This window comes from Portunus trituberculatus, chromosome 43 (genome assembly GCF_017591435.1).
Source record: "Portunus trituberculatus isolate SZX2019 chromosome 43, ASM1759143v1, whole genome shotgun sequence".
NCBI lineage: Eukaryota > Metazoa > Arthropoda > Malacostraca > Decapoda > Portunidae > Portunus > Portunus trituberculatus.
Genome location: NC_059297.1, coordinates 10194569 through 10209410, shown reverse-complemented (window position 1 = coordinate 10209410; position 14842 = coordinate 10194569). Strand labels below are relative to the sequence as shown.

Here is a 14842-nt window from a genome sequence, read left to right as displayed (position 1 = left end):
TATATATATATATATATATATATATATATATATATATATATATATATATATATATATATATATATATATATATATATATATATATATATATATATATATATATATATATATATATATATATATATATATATATATATATATATATATATATATATATATATATATATATATATATATATATATATATATATATATATATATATATATATATATATATATATATATATATATATATATATATATATGTGTGTGTGTGTGTGTGTGTGTGTGTGTGTGTGTGTGTAAGAATCTGTTATGTAAGAATCAGGTGGTTCCTTTGGCTCAGATAATCAGTATCTTCATTGATGTCTTCTTATCCATCGAGAAGACCGGAACAATGTAAGATGGGCAGCATTATAGCCTGTTCTTGAAACAGTGTCTCATTCAATCAGCCTCGCATCACTGAGCTCTTCAGTCTTTGTCTCTTTTGTTTCTCTTCCATCAAGTATTGGTTTTCAATTAGCGGAAACCAAATATTAAAGAAAGACCAACAGCCTTTTCAGAACCCATGAATCCACTTCAGTGGGCACTAATGTCTTGTATTCACAGGTGCCCGGTTTCCCTGCAAACATTCAGGGCATTTTCAGTCTCATATTGAAAATTTAATCACTCATTTCTTAACTCGTAAGTCGATAGTGGTGCGTTATTAAGAGCGTTAGGGAGCTGGTGAACATAGAAGCTCGCCTTCGCCTACCTGACAATCACTACTTGCAGACGTACAGGAAATGGATTGAATTAATTTTTCAAGTAGGAAAAAACATGACAAAATAGTAATGTGATTTTTTTTTTAGTGCGGAACAAAGGTACATTGAAGAGAAATACTTTGAGAAATATAGGTAGTTAAATGTTACAACCAGAAGTGCAATCTTGTAATGTGAGTAATTTGTTTCATATTTCGATTAAGAACATTGGAAAGAAAAACAAAAATTAGATCACAGTGCGTACTCATAAATATTGAAAAATTGAAATAACGACAACAAGAAGCATCAGTGTAATTTGTTATTATCCTTGAGTTACAGGTCCACGCAACGACGTAATGCCGAGATGTGAGACGAGAAAATTGGAAGAATACCCACAGTGCCATTTCCTCCTACCAGTTCCCCTCTACCAATGGGACCCAGGAGTAGAAATTTTAATCAACAGTGAAGGTATTTTGTAACCAGAAACTCCTAAAGGTATAGAACATTAGCTCTTGTCTCGTCGTAGTCGTCATCGTTGTTGTTTTGTTCTTGTTCCTCTTGTTCTTGTTTTCCGAGGATTGTTATTTCTAACTGCGCTTTATTTTGGTTGAGAGCAATGCACATTATGTCCTTATAGGGAAATTAATAACAGAATTTAACCATATTTTGAATTACACTCTGGAACAATCTTTTATTATCAGAGAGAGAGAGAGAGAGAGAGAGAGAGAGAGATGGAACCATGTGTGCTTTGGGGTCCGAGGGGTCTCCAAGCACACGGGTTCGAATCCTGTCCATGGTTCGAGTATAGGTTGGGCTTCCTCACTCGGGGCAACGATTTCCTACCGGGTGGGCTTTAAGATAGGAGGTACCCCGAAAAGTATCCCCTTTAGCCCATAAATTCCCGTGAAAAGCCAACATGGTATAAATAAAAATAAAAGTGTGTTTAAAAAGAGTGAGAGAGAGAGAGAGAGAGAGAGAGAGAGAGAGAGAGAGAGAGAGAGAGAGAGAGAGAGAGAGAGAGAGAGAGAGATCTTGTTTAGCCAGAGATATGGAGGATGTAAAATTCCGTGTCGTAACTTACCCATCTTCCACCGTCATTAGCTTCTGTCCCTTGCTTCACACGCCAAATGAAAGCTGACGGCTGACTGACACGCAACAAAAGCAATAACAATAGCAACAACAATAAGACGACACCAATAAAAAAGAACAGAAATAACAACAGTAATATTAATAATTGTGACAATGATAATGATAATATATAATAGTAGTTGAAGTAGTAGTAGTAGTAGTAGTAGTAGTAGTAGTAGTAGTAGTAGTAGTAAAGTAGTAATAACAATGATGATGATAATAATAATGATAATAATAATAATAATAATGATAATAATAATAATAATGATAAAAATAATGACAGTAATGATAATAATAATAATAATAATAATAATAATAATAATAATAATAAAATAATAATGGTAATTATAATGTCATAGTAATTTTGATGACAATTATAATAAATGTCTTAGAGGAGGGGTAGACAGTAATGAAGGAAGGAAAAAAATGTGAAATAGCTCCTCCATTCTCGATGCAAGAGGCGGGGGCTACGTCGTCGTTCCCGGAGATAATTTCACTGTTACGCATCTCAGCGGCGGGGGAGAAAGCGTTCATCGGGGCAATTAACGAGGGGCGAGGCGGGCAAACGTTAGCTCCGGGAGGGAATCGAGAGGGTGGCTCTGCGAAATTGAACTTAAGGTAACCCTGGCCTTTCTTTTTCCTTTATGCTGTTTTGTCATGAGCCTCATTCTTTCTTTTCGTTTTTTATTTATGATAATGATGTACACTAAATAGTAAAATTTAATTGGTCACTGAGAAAGATTTTATTAATGATTCTGATCATATATACAGATTCATATACATTTCCCGCCCATTGATGATGTTATGGTCAATGTTATGGTCACTGTAATGTTTGTAGATGAGCCTTCACTGAGCTTCAAGTGTCATGCGTTCAGGGAATCTTTCACACAGTTTTCCCAAGGGTGTTGACATAAACGCAACTTGGTTTATCACTATATTAAGTGTACAATTATTTACACTACACTAAGATAGTCTGCACACACACAAGTCCAAATTTCCCTGGCAATCGTCAGGAGAGTAGCAGCCAGCTCATGCGATCACTAGACTCTTGTCCATCTTCGTCAGCAAAGCTCACTGACATCGGTGACCGACTCGTGCATTTGAGAACTGTTACAAATGCATTGGTTACAATAGTTAAAGTATTGCTTAATTATAAATGAAAGAAGTAAAGTATATCTTTGTACTAAATGTATGTCTATGCTATTATACAAATTATAATTACATGTATATAATCCAGCAACCAGAGATTCCCACACTGAACCTGTGAGAGCGGATGTTGACTTCAGCATGATCTCCTTGGAATTGCATATAAAGGAAAAAGAGGAATGTGCACTTATAGGAACTTCTCGCTAACATCAGCCCCGCTCTCACGGCTGTGTGTACAAACAAGGGAAAATAGTTATATACAATTCATACCCTAACAATGAAACTACTTAATATTTTATCTTGTTTTCCATTACTCTCTATTCAAGTGTAGGTTTTAAAATCTGTACCAGGCAGCTATGACTTGAATTGAGTCGGTTGTGAAAGGAACTGGCTACCATATTCTATACGCCTAGACTATCATAGGGGTCACTACCAATTTTTGCGTTAGTGTGACCGCTTTTGTGGTTGTAGGTGGTAGTGGTATGTAGTAGTAGTAGTGATATGGTACAATGGGTGTTGATATGAATGTTAAAAATGAATACCGACAACCAAGAAAAATGTCAAAAGAACAAAGTTTTTTTTTTTTTTATGTGATGCTGGTTCGCAGACGATAAAGATGATAATGAGAAGAAAGACTCTCATTCTGGTGCTGGTAGTTGTAGTGGTGGGGATGATGGTGGTGGAGGTGAAATGCTTTATAGTCAGTTGATAAGGAATCAAAGGAATGGAAAGAAACGACGAAAGCATGTAAAAGGAAAATGAAAAATGATATTGAGGTGTACGTGTGAGCGGAGCAGGTGATGTGGTGCAGCCTTGACGAGGGAAGAGCCGTATTGCCCCGGCAGCTGCATGCAAACCTGTTTTTCCATCACTCCCTGCCACCTCATACAGCTTTAAAACTTTTCTCCTTTTTCATTTTTTATTTTTTATTTAGCGATGAGTTTCATCGGGATAGACATATCGATTTTTTTGTATCTTTATTTTTTTTTATTTTTTTTTTGGTCCTATAAATGTAGTGACGTCAGCATTTTTTTTTCTACTTTTTGTTTTTCTGGCTGATGTTTGTTCGCCATCTCTTAAAACATTTTAATATCCGATGGAAAAAATCCCGCCAAAAACGCCACGTACCGTTCATCGCTGCAGGCCGCACGCATGAAATAGAATGCAGGAACAGGAAGGGAAAAAGAAAAGAAAAAATGTTGTATATACGCTTTCATTATATATATTTTGTTTTCAGGTGTCTAATCCTTCATCTTTAAGGCTTTTTTTTAAGAACACGTAAATAATCTCCGTCTCTCTCTCTCTCTCTCTCTCTCTCTCTCTCTCTCTCTCTCTCTCTCTCTCTCTCTCTCTCTCTCTCTCTCTCTCTCTAGCTATAATGAGAGAGTAAAAGTGGGGCAGAAATCTTTCAGCTTTGCAATGTTTTCATATTACTGAGTCTTGAACCGTCTGAGGCTAATTAAGAACTTGTTACACGATTTTTTATTTTTTTATTGTTTTGAACGTTGCTTTGAATTTCTTTTTTTTTTTTTTTAATCTTAAAAAATTCTGTTAGTTTCAAACGTGGTAATAAGGGTGTACACTTTTTTTTTTATCTTTTGGATGTGTGTGTGTGTGTGTGTGTGTGTGTGTGTGTGTGTGTGTGTGTGTGTGTGTGTGTGTGTGTGTGTGTGTGTGTGTATGTTTGTGTGAGTGTTTGTGTTTTTGTATGCGGCTGTGTGTGTAATTCACCACCACGGTCGTCTGCTGGTCACCCAGCCAACCTTTCCCATTACGGAGCTAGCTCAGAGCTCATAGACCGATCTTCGGGTAGGACTGAGACCCCAACACATTCCACACACCGAGAAAACGAGGCCACAACCCCTCGAGTTACATCCCGTACCTACTTGCTGATTGTGAACAGGTGCTACACATTAAGAGGTTTGCCCAGTTGCCTCGCCGCTTTCCGGTGTGTGTGTGTGTGTGTGTGTGTGTGTGTGTGTGTGTGTGTGTGTGTGTGTGTGTAATTCACTGTTTGATCTGCTGCAGTCTCTCACGAGACAGCCAGACGTTACCCTACGGAACGAGCTCAGAGCTCATTATTTCCGATCTTCGGATAGGCCTGAGACCAGGCACACACCACACACCGGGACAACAAGGTCACAACTCCTCGATTTACATCCCGTACCTACTCACTGCTAGGTGAACAGGGGCTACACGTGAAAGGAGACACACCCAAATATCTCAACCCGGCCGGGGAATCGAACCCCGGTCCTCTGGCTTGTGAAGCCAGCGCTCTAACCACTGAGCTACCGGGCCGTGTGTGTGTGTGTGTGTGTGTGTGTGTGTGTGTGTGTGTGTGTGTGTGTGTGTGTGTGTGTGTCTGTGTGTCTGTGTGTGTGTGTGTGTGTGTGTGTGTGTGTGTGTGTGTGTGTGTGTGTGTGTGTGTGTGTGTGTGTGTGTGTGTCACAAAAAAAATAAAACATGGGCTGAAGCTGATACAACCTACAAATGACGATCTGTCCTCTCACACACATATATACGTTATGCTTTTGAACGCGCGCACACACACACACACACACACACACACACACACACACACACACACACACACACACACACACACACACACACACACACAACCCCTCTCCACCCAAACACACACTGACATCTCAGTGAAATATTAGTTGCGAAAGTAACTTAAGCCAGCAGCAACAACATCAGCACAAAAAACAACACAAACGCACAAGAACAGCTGCAGCAGCAGCAACAACAACAGCAACAACAACAACAACAACAACAACAACAACAACAACAACAACAACAATAATAATAACAAAAGGAATAGCAACAACAACGATGACAACAACAGCAGCAGCATGCAACAACAACAACAACAGCAACAACAACAACAACAACAACAACAACAACAACAACAACAACAACAACAACAACAACAACAACAACAACAACAACAACAGCAAGCAACAACAACAAACAAAATAAAAACAGTAATCTTTGTTGTGTAAAGTTGCCTATTCCTGCAAAAACAAACTGACATTAAAGTAAGGCCCAGAGAAAGCTGAACAAAACGACGATCATTAGAGAAAATAGTGGAATGTACTGTACCTATTGAATTTTGCATTATGGTTGTAGACATGTTCCAGGGGACGAACCCCCATCCCTGCGTTTCTACCTCTTTGAGTTGTGCATTAAGTAAGAAGATCTACACCGTAAATGTCCACGCATCAGTGATACTGACGTCCACGAATCAACAATAGCAGCAGCAGCATCTTCAAGAATAAAAGCAAAAACAACAAAATCAACATAAACAACAACAAAGGCAACAGCAATGAGAAATATGATGCAAAGGTTACGAAATTTTCTAGTTTTCCATAGGAAAATTTTAGATAAATAAATGAATGAAGAAAGAAGAAGAAAAGAACGGCAACAGTAGTAACAAAAGTACCAGTAACATGAAAAAAAGAAAAGAAGAAGGAAACGAATAAAAAAAAGAAAAAGAAAAAAGAAAACGAAGAAGAAGAAAAAGAAGAAGAAAAGAAGAAGAAGAAGAAGAAGAAGAAGAAGATGGAAGAAAAAGAACATTTACAATGGGATGACAAACATGTTTCATTAATCTTTATTTACATGCTTATTTACCTACTTATCATTTTCTTTACTGCTTCAGTTTCAAATTAGTCTTTGGATTCTTTCTCATCTTTTTTTCCTTACACTTGTTTGCATTATTATGGAAATAACAAGTAGGGATACCAAATAAAAGTAACAACAGCAGCAACAGGAAAACAAAGGCAACAACACACTGAAACTGTTATTTTTCTGACAGTCCACAAAATCGACAACTCCAGCATCATATCAAGCCTGCGTTGTATTTTTCTTTTCATCTGTTGTTTTTATTTCATCTTTTACATGAGCTTTTCTTTCTTTCATTAGTCTGCAACATTATGATTTTACTGTGCCTGCATAACTGTAGTCATCTCTCAATACGCTGGCATTTCAATAATTTTCTGATTTTCAAATCGTTTGCTTTCTTATTGTAAAAGTTTCCTTTTCTGTCTTTTTTTTTAATTAACACTTCTTTCATTTTTGCCCTTTAGATGTTGCCGTATTCCAGGTGAATAGCCGTGTTCAGGTGGTTATATATATATATATATATATATATATATATATATATATATATATATATATATATATATATATATATATATATATATATATATATATATATATATATATATATATATATATATATATATATATATATATATATATATATATATATATATATCTTACCTTCCTGGCAGATAAGCTGGAAGACAATATACAAATATATTAGAAACTATACCTATTGGGTATATATATATATATATATATATATATATATATATATATATATATATATATATATATATATATATATATATATATATATATATATATATATATATATATATATATATATATATATATATATATATATATATATATATATATATATATATATATATATATATATATATATATATATATATATATATATATATATATATATATATATATATATATATATATATATATATATATATATATATATATATATATATATATATATATATATATATATATATATATATATATATATATATATATATATATATATATATATATATATATATATATATATATATATATATATATATATATATATATATATATATATATATATATATATATATATATATATATATATATATATATATATATATATATATATATATATATATATATATATATATATATATACCGGTATAGTTTCTAATATATTTGTATATTGTTTCCCTGCTCATCTGCCGGGAAGGTAAGATTATATATATATATATATATATATATATATATATATATATATATATATATATATATATATATATATATATATATATATATATATATGAAAGAGAGACAATAAACAAATATGTTATTATTTCAAAAGCTATACCTATTGGTTTTCATTGGCTAGGTACAGGGCGAAGTGAAGTAAAGATTATGGAAGGAGTGCAGAATAGTTGGTACCTTCTGTAGCGGCTGGAAAACCCAGTATTAGGAGAGTTAATTAACCACTAACAATCACTCCTTACACTCTACTTTTGGTTGCAGCCTTTACGTAAATATAAAGGCATTAATGTTGTAGACGAAAGGGTAGTTGGTTCTGGGCTATATTAAGCTCACACATGTTTCTCCAAGAGAATATTTAAGTAACATATTTTGTGATAATATACTCATAAATATTATACTCATGCTCTTGTAATGAAAATGCCCATGTGACATTTTTTTTTTTTCAGTGATTGGTAATTTAAGCCGAACAAAATTTGTCATATTTTATTGTGATGCATGAGCAGATCATCACTGACAAATTACCTGTGGCTCGACAGTATGAAAAGTTTGCCGGTAGGATTATCCAATTTTTTTTTTTTATTTTGGGAAACTTTTTTCGTTAAAGCGACTTTTCACTTGGTACCTCTGACAAATCAGAAGAGACGCATATGAAGAACATAAAAACATAAGGAAATGAGGGAAGCTGCAAGAGACCATCAAGGCTTACACATGGTAGTTCATTCATAAATATACCTACCTATATCCACCTATCATTCCCACCCATATGTGTGCCTAATGTTATATATAGGAATACATACGACAGACTGGAAACCTTGCAACCTATGACGAGGTCACTCGTTCATTATACTAATCAACAATAAGCTATATAATAAGAGGTAAGGATAGAACATTATATGAAATTCTTCCCCACCTATCACTCCCTCCGGCGTTACACGGCAAAAAATAAATTGAAAAAACCCACCCCGATTACTGTGATGAATAACCGGAAAAATTTTAATAGGAAATATGGGAAAAAGAAATCCAGTGTAACTACTACTATCGCTTAAAAAAACTGGAAACCATTTTCTTTACAAAAATTGTCAAATTTACTTTTGAAAGTGGCCACCGCGTTAACCTCGACAACAGACGCTGGTAGCCTGTTTCAACATTCAACTACACTTATGTTAAAAAAGTGTCTTCACAAATTGGTATTAAATCACTGTCGACGATCTCCTAGGAAACCAAATCTAATCTCTTAAGACGTTCTTCATAAGATAGACCACGTATTCCTGGGATTAGTTTAGTTGCAAATCTTTGCACTCTCTCCAATTTCTTAATATCTTTTTGGTAATGCAGAGACCAGAACTGAACTGGATATTCCAAGTGCGGTCTCACTAATGAAGTGTATAGACGCATTGTGACTTCAGGTATTTTACAATCAAAATTACATGCAGTAAATTCCAAGATGACATTGGAGCCGAATATTGCGTAGCGCATTTCAGATCACTTATTACTATTACGCCCGCGTCTTTCTCTTCAGTAACTCTGATAAAATTTTGTTCATGTAATTTGTGATTATATTTTATATTAATTTGGTGGATGTGCATTACTTTACACTAATCTGCACTGAAATTCAAAAGCCATTTTTCACTTCAGGTACAAAGATGACATCACATTCGTCTTTTGTGAGTTCTTTACCACCAAATTTAGTGTCATCAGCGAATTTGGATATTTCCGATAAAATGCCGGAGTCTAAGTCATTATATGCATTAAAAAGTAGTAGACCCAAAACTGAACCCTGAGGGACACCACTCATAACTTGAAGCCAATCACAGGCTTCTCCATTTATAACTACTCATTGTTTCCGAATGGTTAGCCAACTTTCAAACCAACTGGTCTCTCATTCCATGTGCTTTCTGTTTAAAAGACGTTTATGTGGTAAGGTATCTAACTCTTTCCTGAAGTCCAGATATTTAATATCAGATGGGGTTCACTCATCTCATATGATTGGAATAATTACAAAATTCAAGAGATTAGTTAAGCAAAATCTATTATTCTTAAAACCATGTTGGGTGTCCAATATCAGCTTGTGGTTTTCTAGGAAGGAAGTCATTTTTTTATAAATATTTTATAAATACCGAGGTGAGATTGATGGGTCTGTAGTTTCCAGCTCTACTTTTGATACCTTTCTTGAATATCGGTGTGACAATTGCACTATTCCAGTGACTCGATACAATTCCTTCCTGTAACTATTTATAGAAGAATCATATCTAAGGTAACAGAAGTTTTTTACTTTCTCTCAATAGCCTAGTTGACATTCTATCAGCACCTGTGATTTTATTGAGATCAAGGTCTCGTAGATATTTGGTTATAATTGTCTTCGCTTATTGCAGTTATTCTAAACTTATCTTTTTCAGATCCTCTTATGATAGTAATGGCTGTTTGCAAGGTAGAGATGTCTTCTGTGATAAACACACTGTGGATATTGGGATCACTAAAAAGTATGTTATTCTTATCTTTTATGGGCCATTTTTTTCTTTGTTTTTTTTTTTTTTTTTTTTACTACGGATGTATTGAAAAAAAGTTTTTTTAAGATTTGTTTTCGCTTGTCTTTATCTGTTTATTTCAAGGTCGTGTTTCGATTTCCTGATTTCTTTCTCTTCCTCTCTCACAGCATCGTTTGGTGGTAATATAACGCATGCAATCGTTATCAGATTTAGTTTGTTTATATTTTACATTTAGAGTTTTTTCTTGGCGAGGATGTGTTTTATGGTGTAAATCATCCATTGAGGGTTTTTTTTTTAACGTCATTTATCTGTTTTCTTACTTGAGGAATGCCTTTACTTTCTGTTTCAAGAAGAATCTTAGAGAAAGTTGGCCACATCTGTGGAGTAGTGGATAAGGTTGTGAGCATGGGATCGGGCATGAAACTTCATCGTTTATCGAGTATTTTTCATAGTTACCTATATTTCACCATGGTACCCAGGTGAAATGTTTTAGGTTTTAGGTGGAGGTGTAATTACCTTACACCAAAGATGCACCTGGGTGGTGATATGGGCCTTAATATGGGTACCACTATAATTAAAATTGCTTGCGCCGCTAATAGATGGAAGCTGGACAACGCTTCCCATACTCTTCAAGTATACTTACAAGCGCTATAGGCTATGACATAAAAAAAAAAGTCTTTATTTGAGAAAACGATTTGACAAGAAGTTCTTTGTAATAGGAAAGAACCTAAACTGGCGAGTTTTCAGTGTTCAGCGATTGGTTTAATTTAGGAGTGGGTTAGCATCGTCACACAGTAAAGAGCATTCGTCTCTAAGCACATTACGATGTATCTATTGATTTACCCTTGGGGTAAAGATGAGAGGAGAGGCTATGAAGTCACAAAAGTGAAGCCGCTAAGTTCCGCTAAGTTAACCCAAAACATTGCTTTGCTGATGATTCGCGCCCCATTCATCCCTTTCAAAATTTTGCAATTATGTCAGCTTGCTCGGCCAAGGGAAGGGACAGTGGAGACATAACATTTCAACGGTAAGGTGTACAGATTTTCAGGGTCAATCATCACATGACATGCTGGGAAACTGGGTTAGATCATAAAGCCCGTCGAAAAGTCGCGGAAGATTACTTTTTTTTTTTTTATGTAAGAGAGGGACAGCCAAGGGCAAAAAGATATTGAGAGAAAAAAAAAGGCCCATTTGGGTGCTAGTTCTCTAGAATATAAAAAAAGGCGTTAGCCAAAATTAGGGAGCAAATGTCTTGATACCTCCCTCTTAAAAGAAGACAAGTCGTAGGAAGGCGGTAATACAAAAGCAGATAGGGAGTTCCAGAGTTTACCAATGAAAGGTATGAATGATTGAGAGTACTGGTTAACTCTTGCAATAGAAAGTTTGACAGAATAGGGATGAGAGGAAGAAGAAAGCCTTGTGCAGCGAGGCCGCCGGAGGAGGGAAAATGCAGTTAGCAAGATCAGTAGAACAGTTATCATGAATATAGCGATAAAAGAAAGAAAGAGATGCAACATTTCGGCGGAGAGAATGAGGCTGAAGACAGTCAGTCAGAGGAGGGAGTTGATGAGACGAAAAGCTTTTGATTCCACCTTATCTAATAAAACTGAGTGAGTGGAAGCTCCCAAACATGCGAAGTGTGCTCCATACAAGGGCGGATAAAGCCCTTGTACAGAGTAAGCACTTGGAAGGACGAGAAAAACTGGCAAAGACTCCTCAGAACACCTAACTTCATAGAAGCTATTTTAGCGAGAGACGAGAAGTGAAGTTTCCAGTTAAGATTATAAGTAAAGAATAGATCGAGGATATTCAGTGTGGAAGAGGGAGACAGTTGAGTGTCATTAAAGAAGAGAGGATAGTTGTCTGGAAGGTTGCGTCGAGTTGATAGCATGAGAAATTGAGTTTTTGAGGCATTGAAAACACTAGATTTTTTCTGCCCCAATCGGAAATCTTGAAAGATCACAAGGCAGGCGTTCTGTGGCGTCCTTTCGTGATCTGTTGACTTCCTGACGGGTTGGTCGTCTCTGAAAGGACGTGGAAAGATGGAGGGTGGTATCATCAGCGTAGGAGTCGATAGAGGAAGGAGTTTGGTTAAGATCATTAATGAATAATAGAAAGAGAGTGGGTGACAGGACAAAACTCTGAGGAACATCACTATTAATAGATTTAGGAGAAGAACAGTGGCCGTCTACCACAACAGCAATAGAATGGTCGGAAAGGAAACTTGAGATAAAGTTGCACAGAGAAGGATAGAAACCGTAGAGGGGCAGAAGGACAGACATGACGACTTATTTCAAGAATTTCATTAGCAATTCATTTTCAGTGTGATCCACATACAATCAAGTTACTTTAAGGTAATGCAGTGTTATATATATATATATATATATATATATATATATATATATATATATATATATATATATATATATATATATATATATATATATATATATATATATATATATATATATATATATATATATATATATATATATATGTCACCAGAAGGCAGTAAACACTCACTATAACTATAATAAGTGATGAATGATGAGATAAAATTGTGTGTGTTTGTATGTCAGACACCTATGCTACAATATTCCCTTTTGACTGACAGTTATGGCTTACACAAACAAATAATAATGAATTTACTAGAATAATATTTCTTGTTGGCTTCATAGTTAATATTAATGCATAGCAATTTTCCGAAACATTGAATATTTTTGTAAAAAAAACTGTTGGAGTAAGGGAGTTACTATACAGATTTTAGCAGCAGTGACAGAGGTTGGGACAGGAGACTGGGCCAAGACGGCAGGGGAGCGGTGACCAGGAAGGGTGGTTGGGCGGGTGGGCGGCGTACGGTAAGTAAACAAAGCATGTGCACCCGGCAGGAACAAGAAATCCTTGGCACTCGAAGACGGTGCAGGAGTCGGTACGAAGTAGTAGCACATGGAACAGAGTACTGCGAGAGGAGGATGCTGCGCAGTGCGCAGGGCTGCTTAGCAGCAGACTACGAGCGAGAAGCCAGCAGCAGATGGTGGCTAGCAGGGTGCACGTGGAGTCACAAAAAAAAACGCAGTTGATGTTTACCAAGTACTCATAAGAACATAAGAACATAAGAAAAGAGGGAAGCTGCAACAGGCCGCCAGGCCTAAACAAGGCAGTCCCTGTGTGTTTAAGCTACCTAATTCCACCTATCATCCCCATCCATGAACATATCTAACCTTCTTTTAAAGTTCCCTATTGAATCAGCTCTGACTACATGAGACCGTTCCTCTCATCAACCACTCTGTTTGAAGACCAATTTCTTCCCATTTCTTCCCTAAACCTGAATTTTTCAAGTTTAAATGCATTATTTCTGGTTCTGTCCCCGCTATTGATCTTAAGAACTACATTCATGTCTCCTTTGTTAAAAACCTTGTACCACTTAAATACTTCTATCAGGTCTCCTCTTAAACTACGTCTCTCAAAGGAATGCAGATATTCGCGTGCACGTGGCACAGAGCATGCTTAGATTGCAGGCTGCAGCTCTTAACAGGAAGGCAAACTTGTGGGTAACAAGGCTTGGTACTTGGTAGCTGCACGTGTGTAAGCAGGTCACATGTGGCTTGGTAGGAACAAGGTCTTTTCAGAGAGGTGGATAATTATTATCATACGTGACAATTTGCAACTGAAATTGCTAGTCGCTAGAAGTATCGACTGAGCCCTTTTAGTCGGAATACGTTACATATAGCTACTGGAAAGTATCGATTAGTAGGAGCCTTGGCGGAAAGTGAATGTAAACAAACAACTACCCGTCAAGATGCCTTCCTCCAGTGACGATGCTGAAGCTGTGGTTGCTCTTCTTTTGGCGTACCGGAAGAAACAGAAGAAAAGAAGTAAAGGAAAAAAAAGGAGCATCTACCACACACTAATTTTAAGAAGATTACGCACAATTACGATGAAACCTCATCCTGGCAAATCTTCAATCCTCACCTCCAACTACATCCTGCATTGAGAGAAGCAGTTCTTGGAAAGTTGCAGCTATTTCGTCGAACGACGATTTGCGTAAGCTTTTTGTTTTACTGTATAATTCATTTCTGGGGTCCAAGATGTGTTCTTTTACCCTCACCAACTCTAACATCTAACCACATTTTCAAAGCTTATTCCGTGACATCACAAGGTAAATAAAGTCGCAAATCATCTGAACAAGATCAACATGTTGGTCTTGTTTTGCAACTGGTTTCTCCAGTCACTAGGCACCGATATTCAGTTGAAAATTCTACCGAATTGGCACGTGTAAACCTACCTTTAGTCACCGCTGGTGCTTATGGTCAGGCTACGGGTCCACAGTGTTGAGGGAAGGCCAAACAAGGCATAGGTAGTCAGGATATATTGTGGTATACAGTCTGATACAAGGTGGACTAACGGGAGTCTGTGAGGCGCGGGCTGACCCCGACGACCATCACCTCTAGACTTATGTCTCACTGTGAGACG

At 36.1% G+C, this 14842-nt stretch overlaps 1 long non-coding RNA gene across 3 annotated transcripts in view; it reads left to right on the top strand.

Annotated features, from left to right (window-relative positions):
• LOC123518263 overlaps nucleotides 1–14842 on the top strand; it is a 294645-nt gene that overhangs the window by 221789 nt on the left and 58014 nt on the right. Inside the window, exon 2 of one of the 3 annotated variants that reach the window (XR_006678735.1) lies at nucleotides 1059–1187. The exons of the other annotated variants lie outside the window; for them this stretch is intronic. This is a non-coding gene — a long non-coding RNA (uncharacterized LOC123518263). The remainder of the gene's footprint in view (nucleotides 1–1058; nucleotides 1188–14842) is intronic. 3 annotated transcript variants of the gene reach the window in all.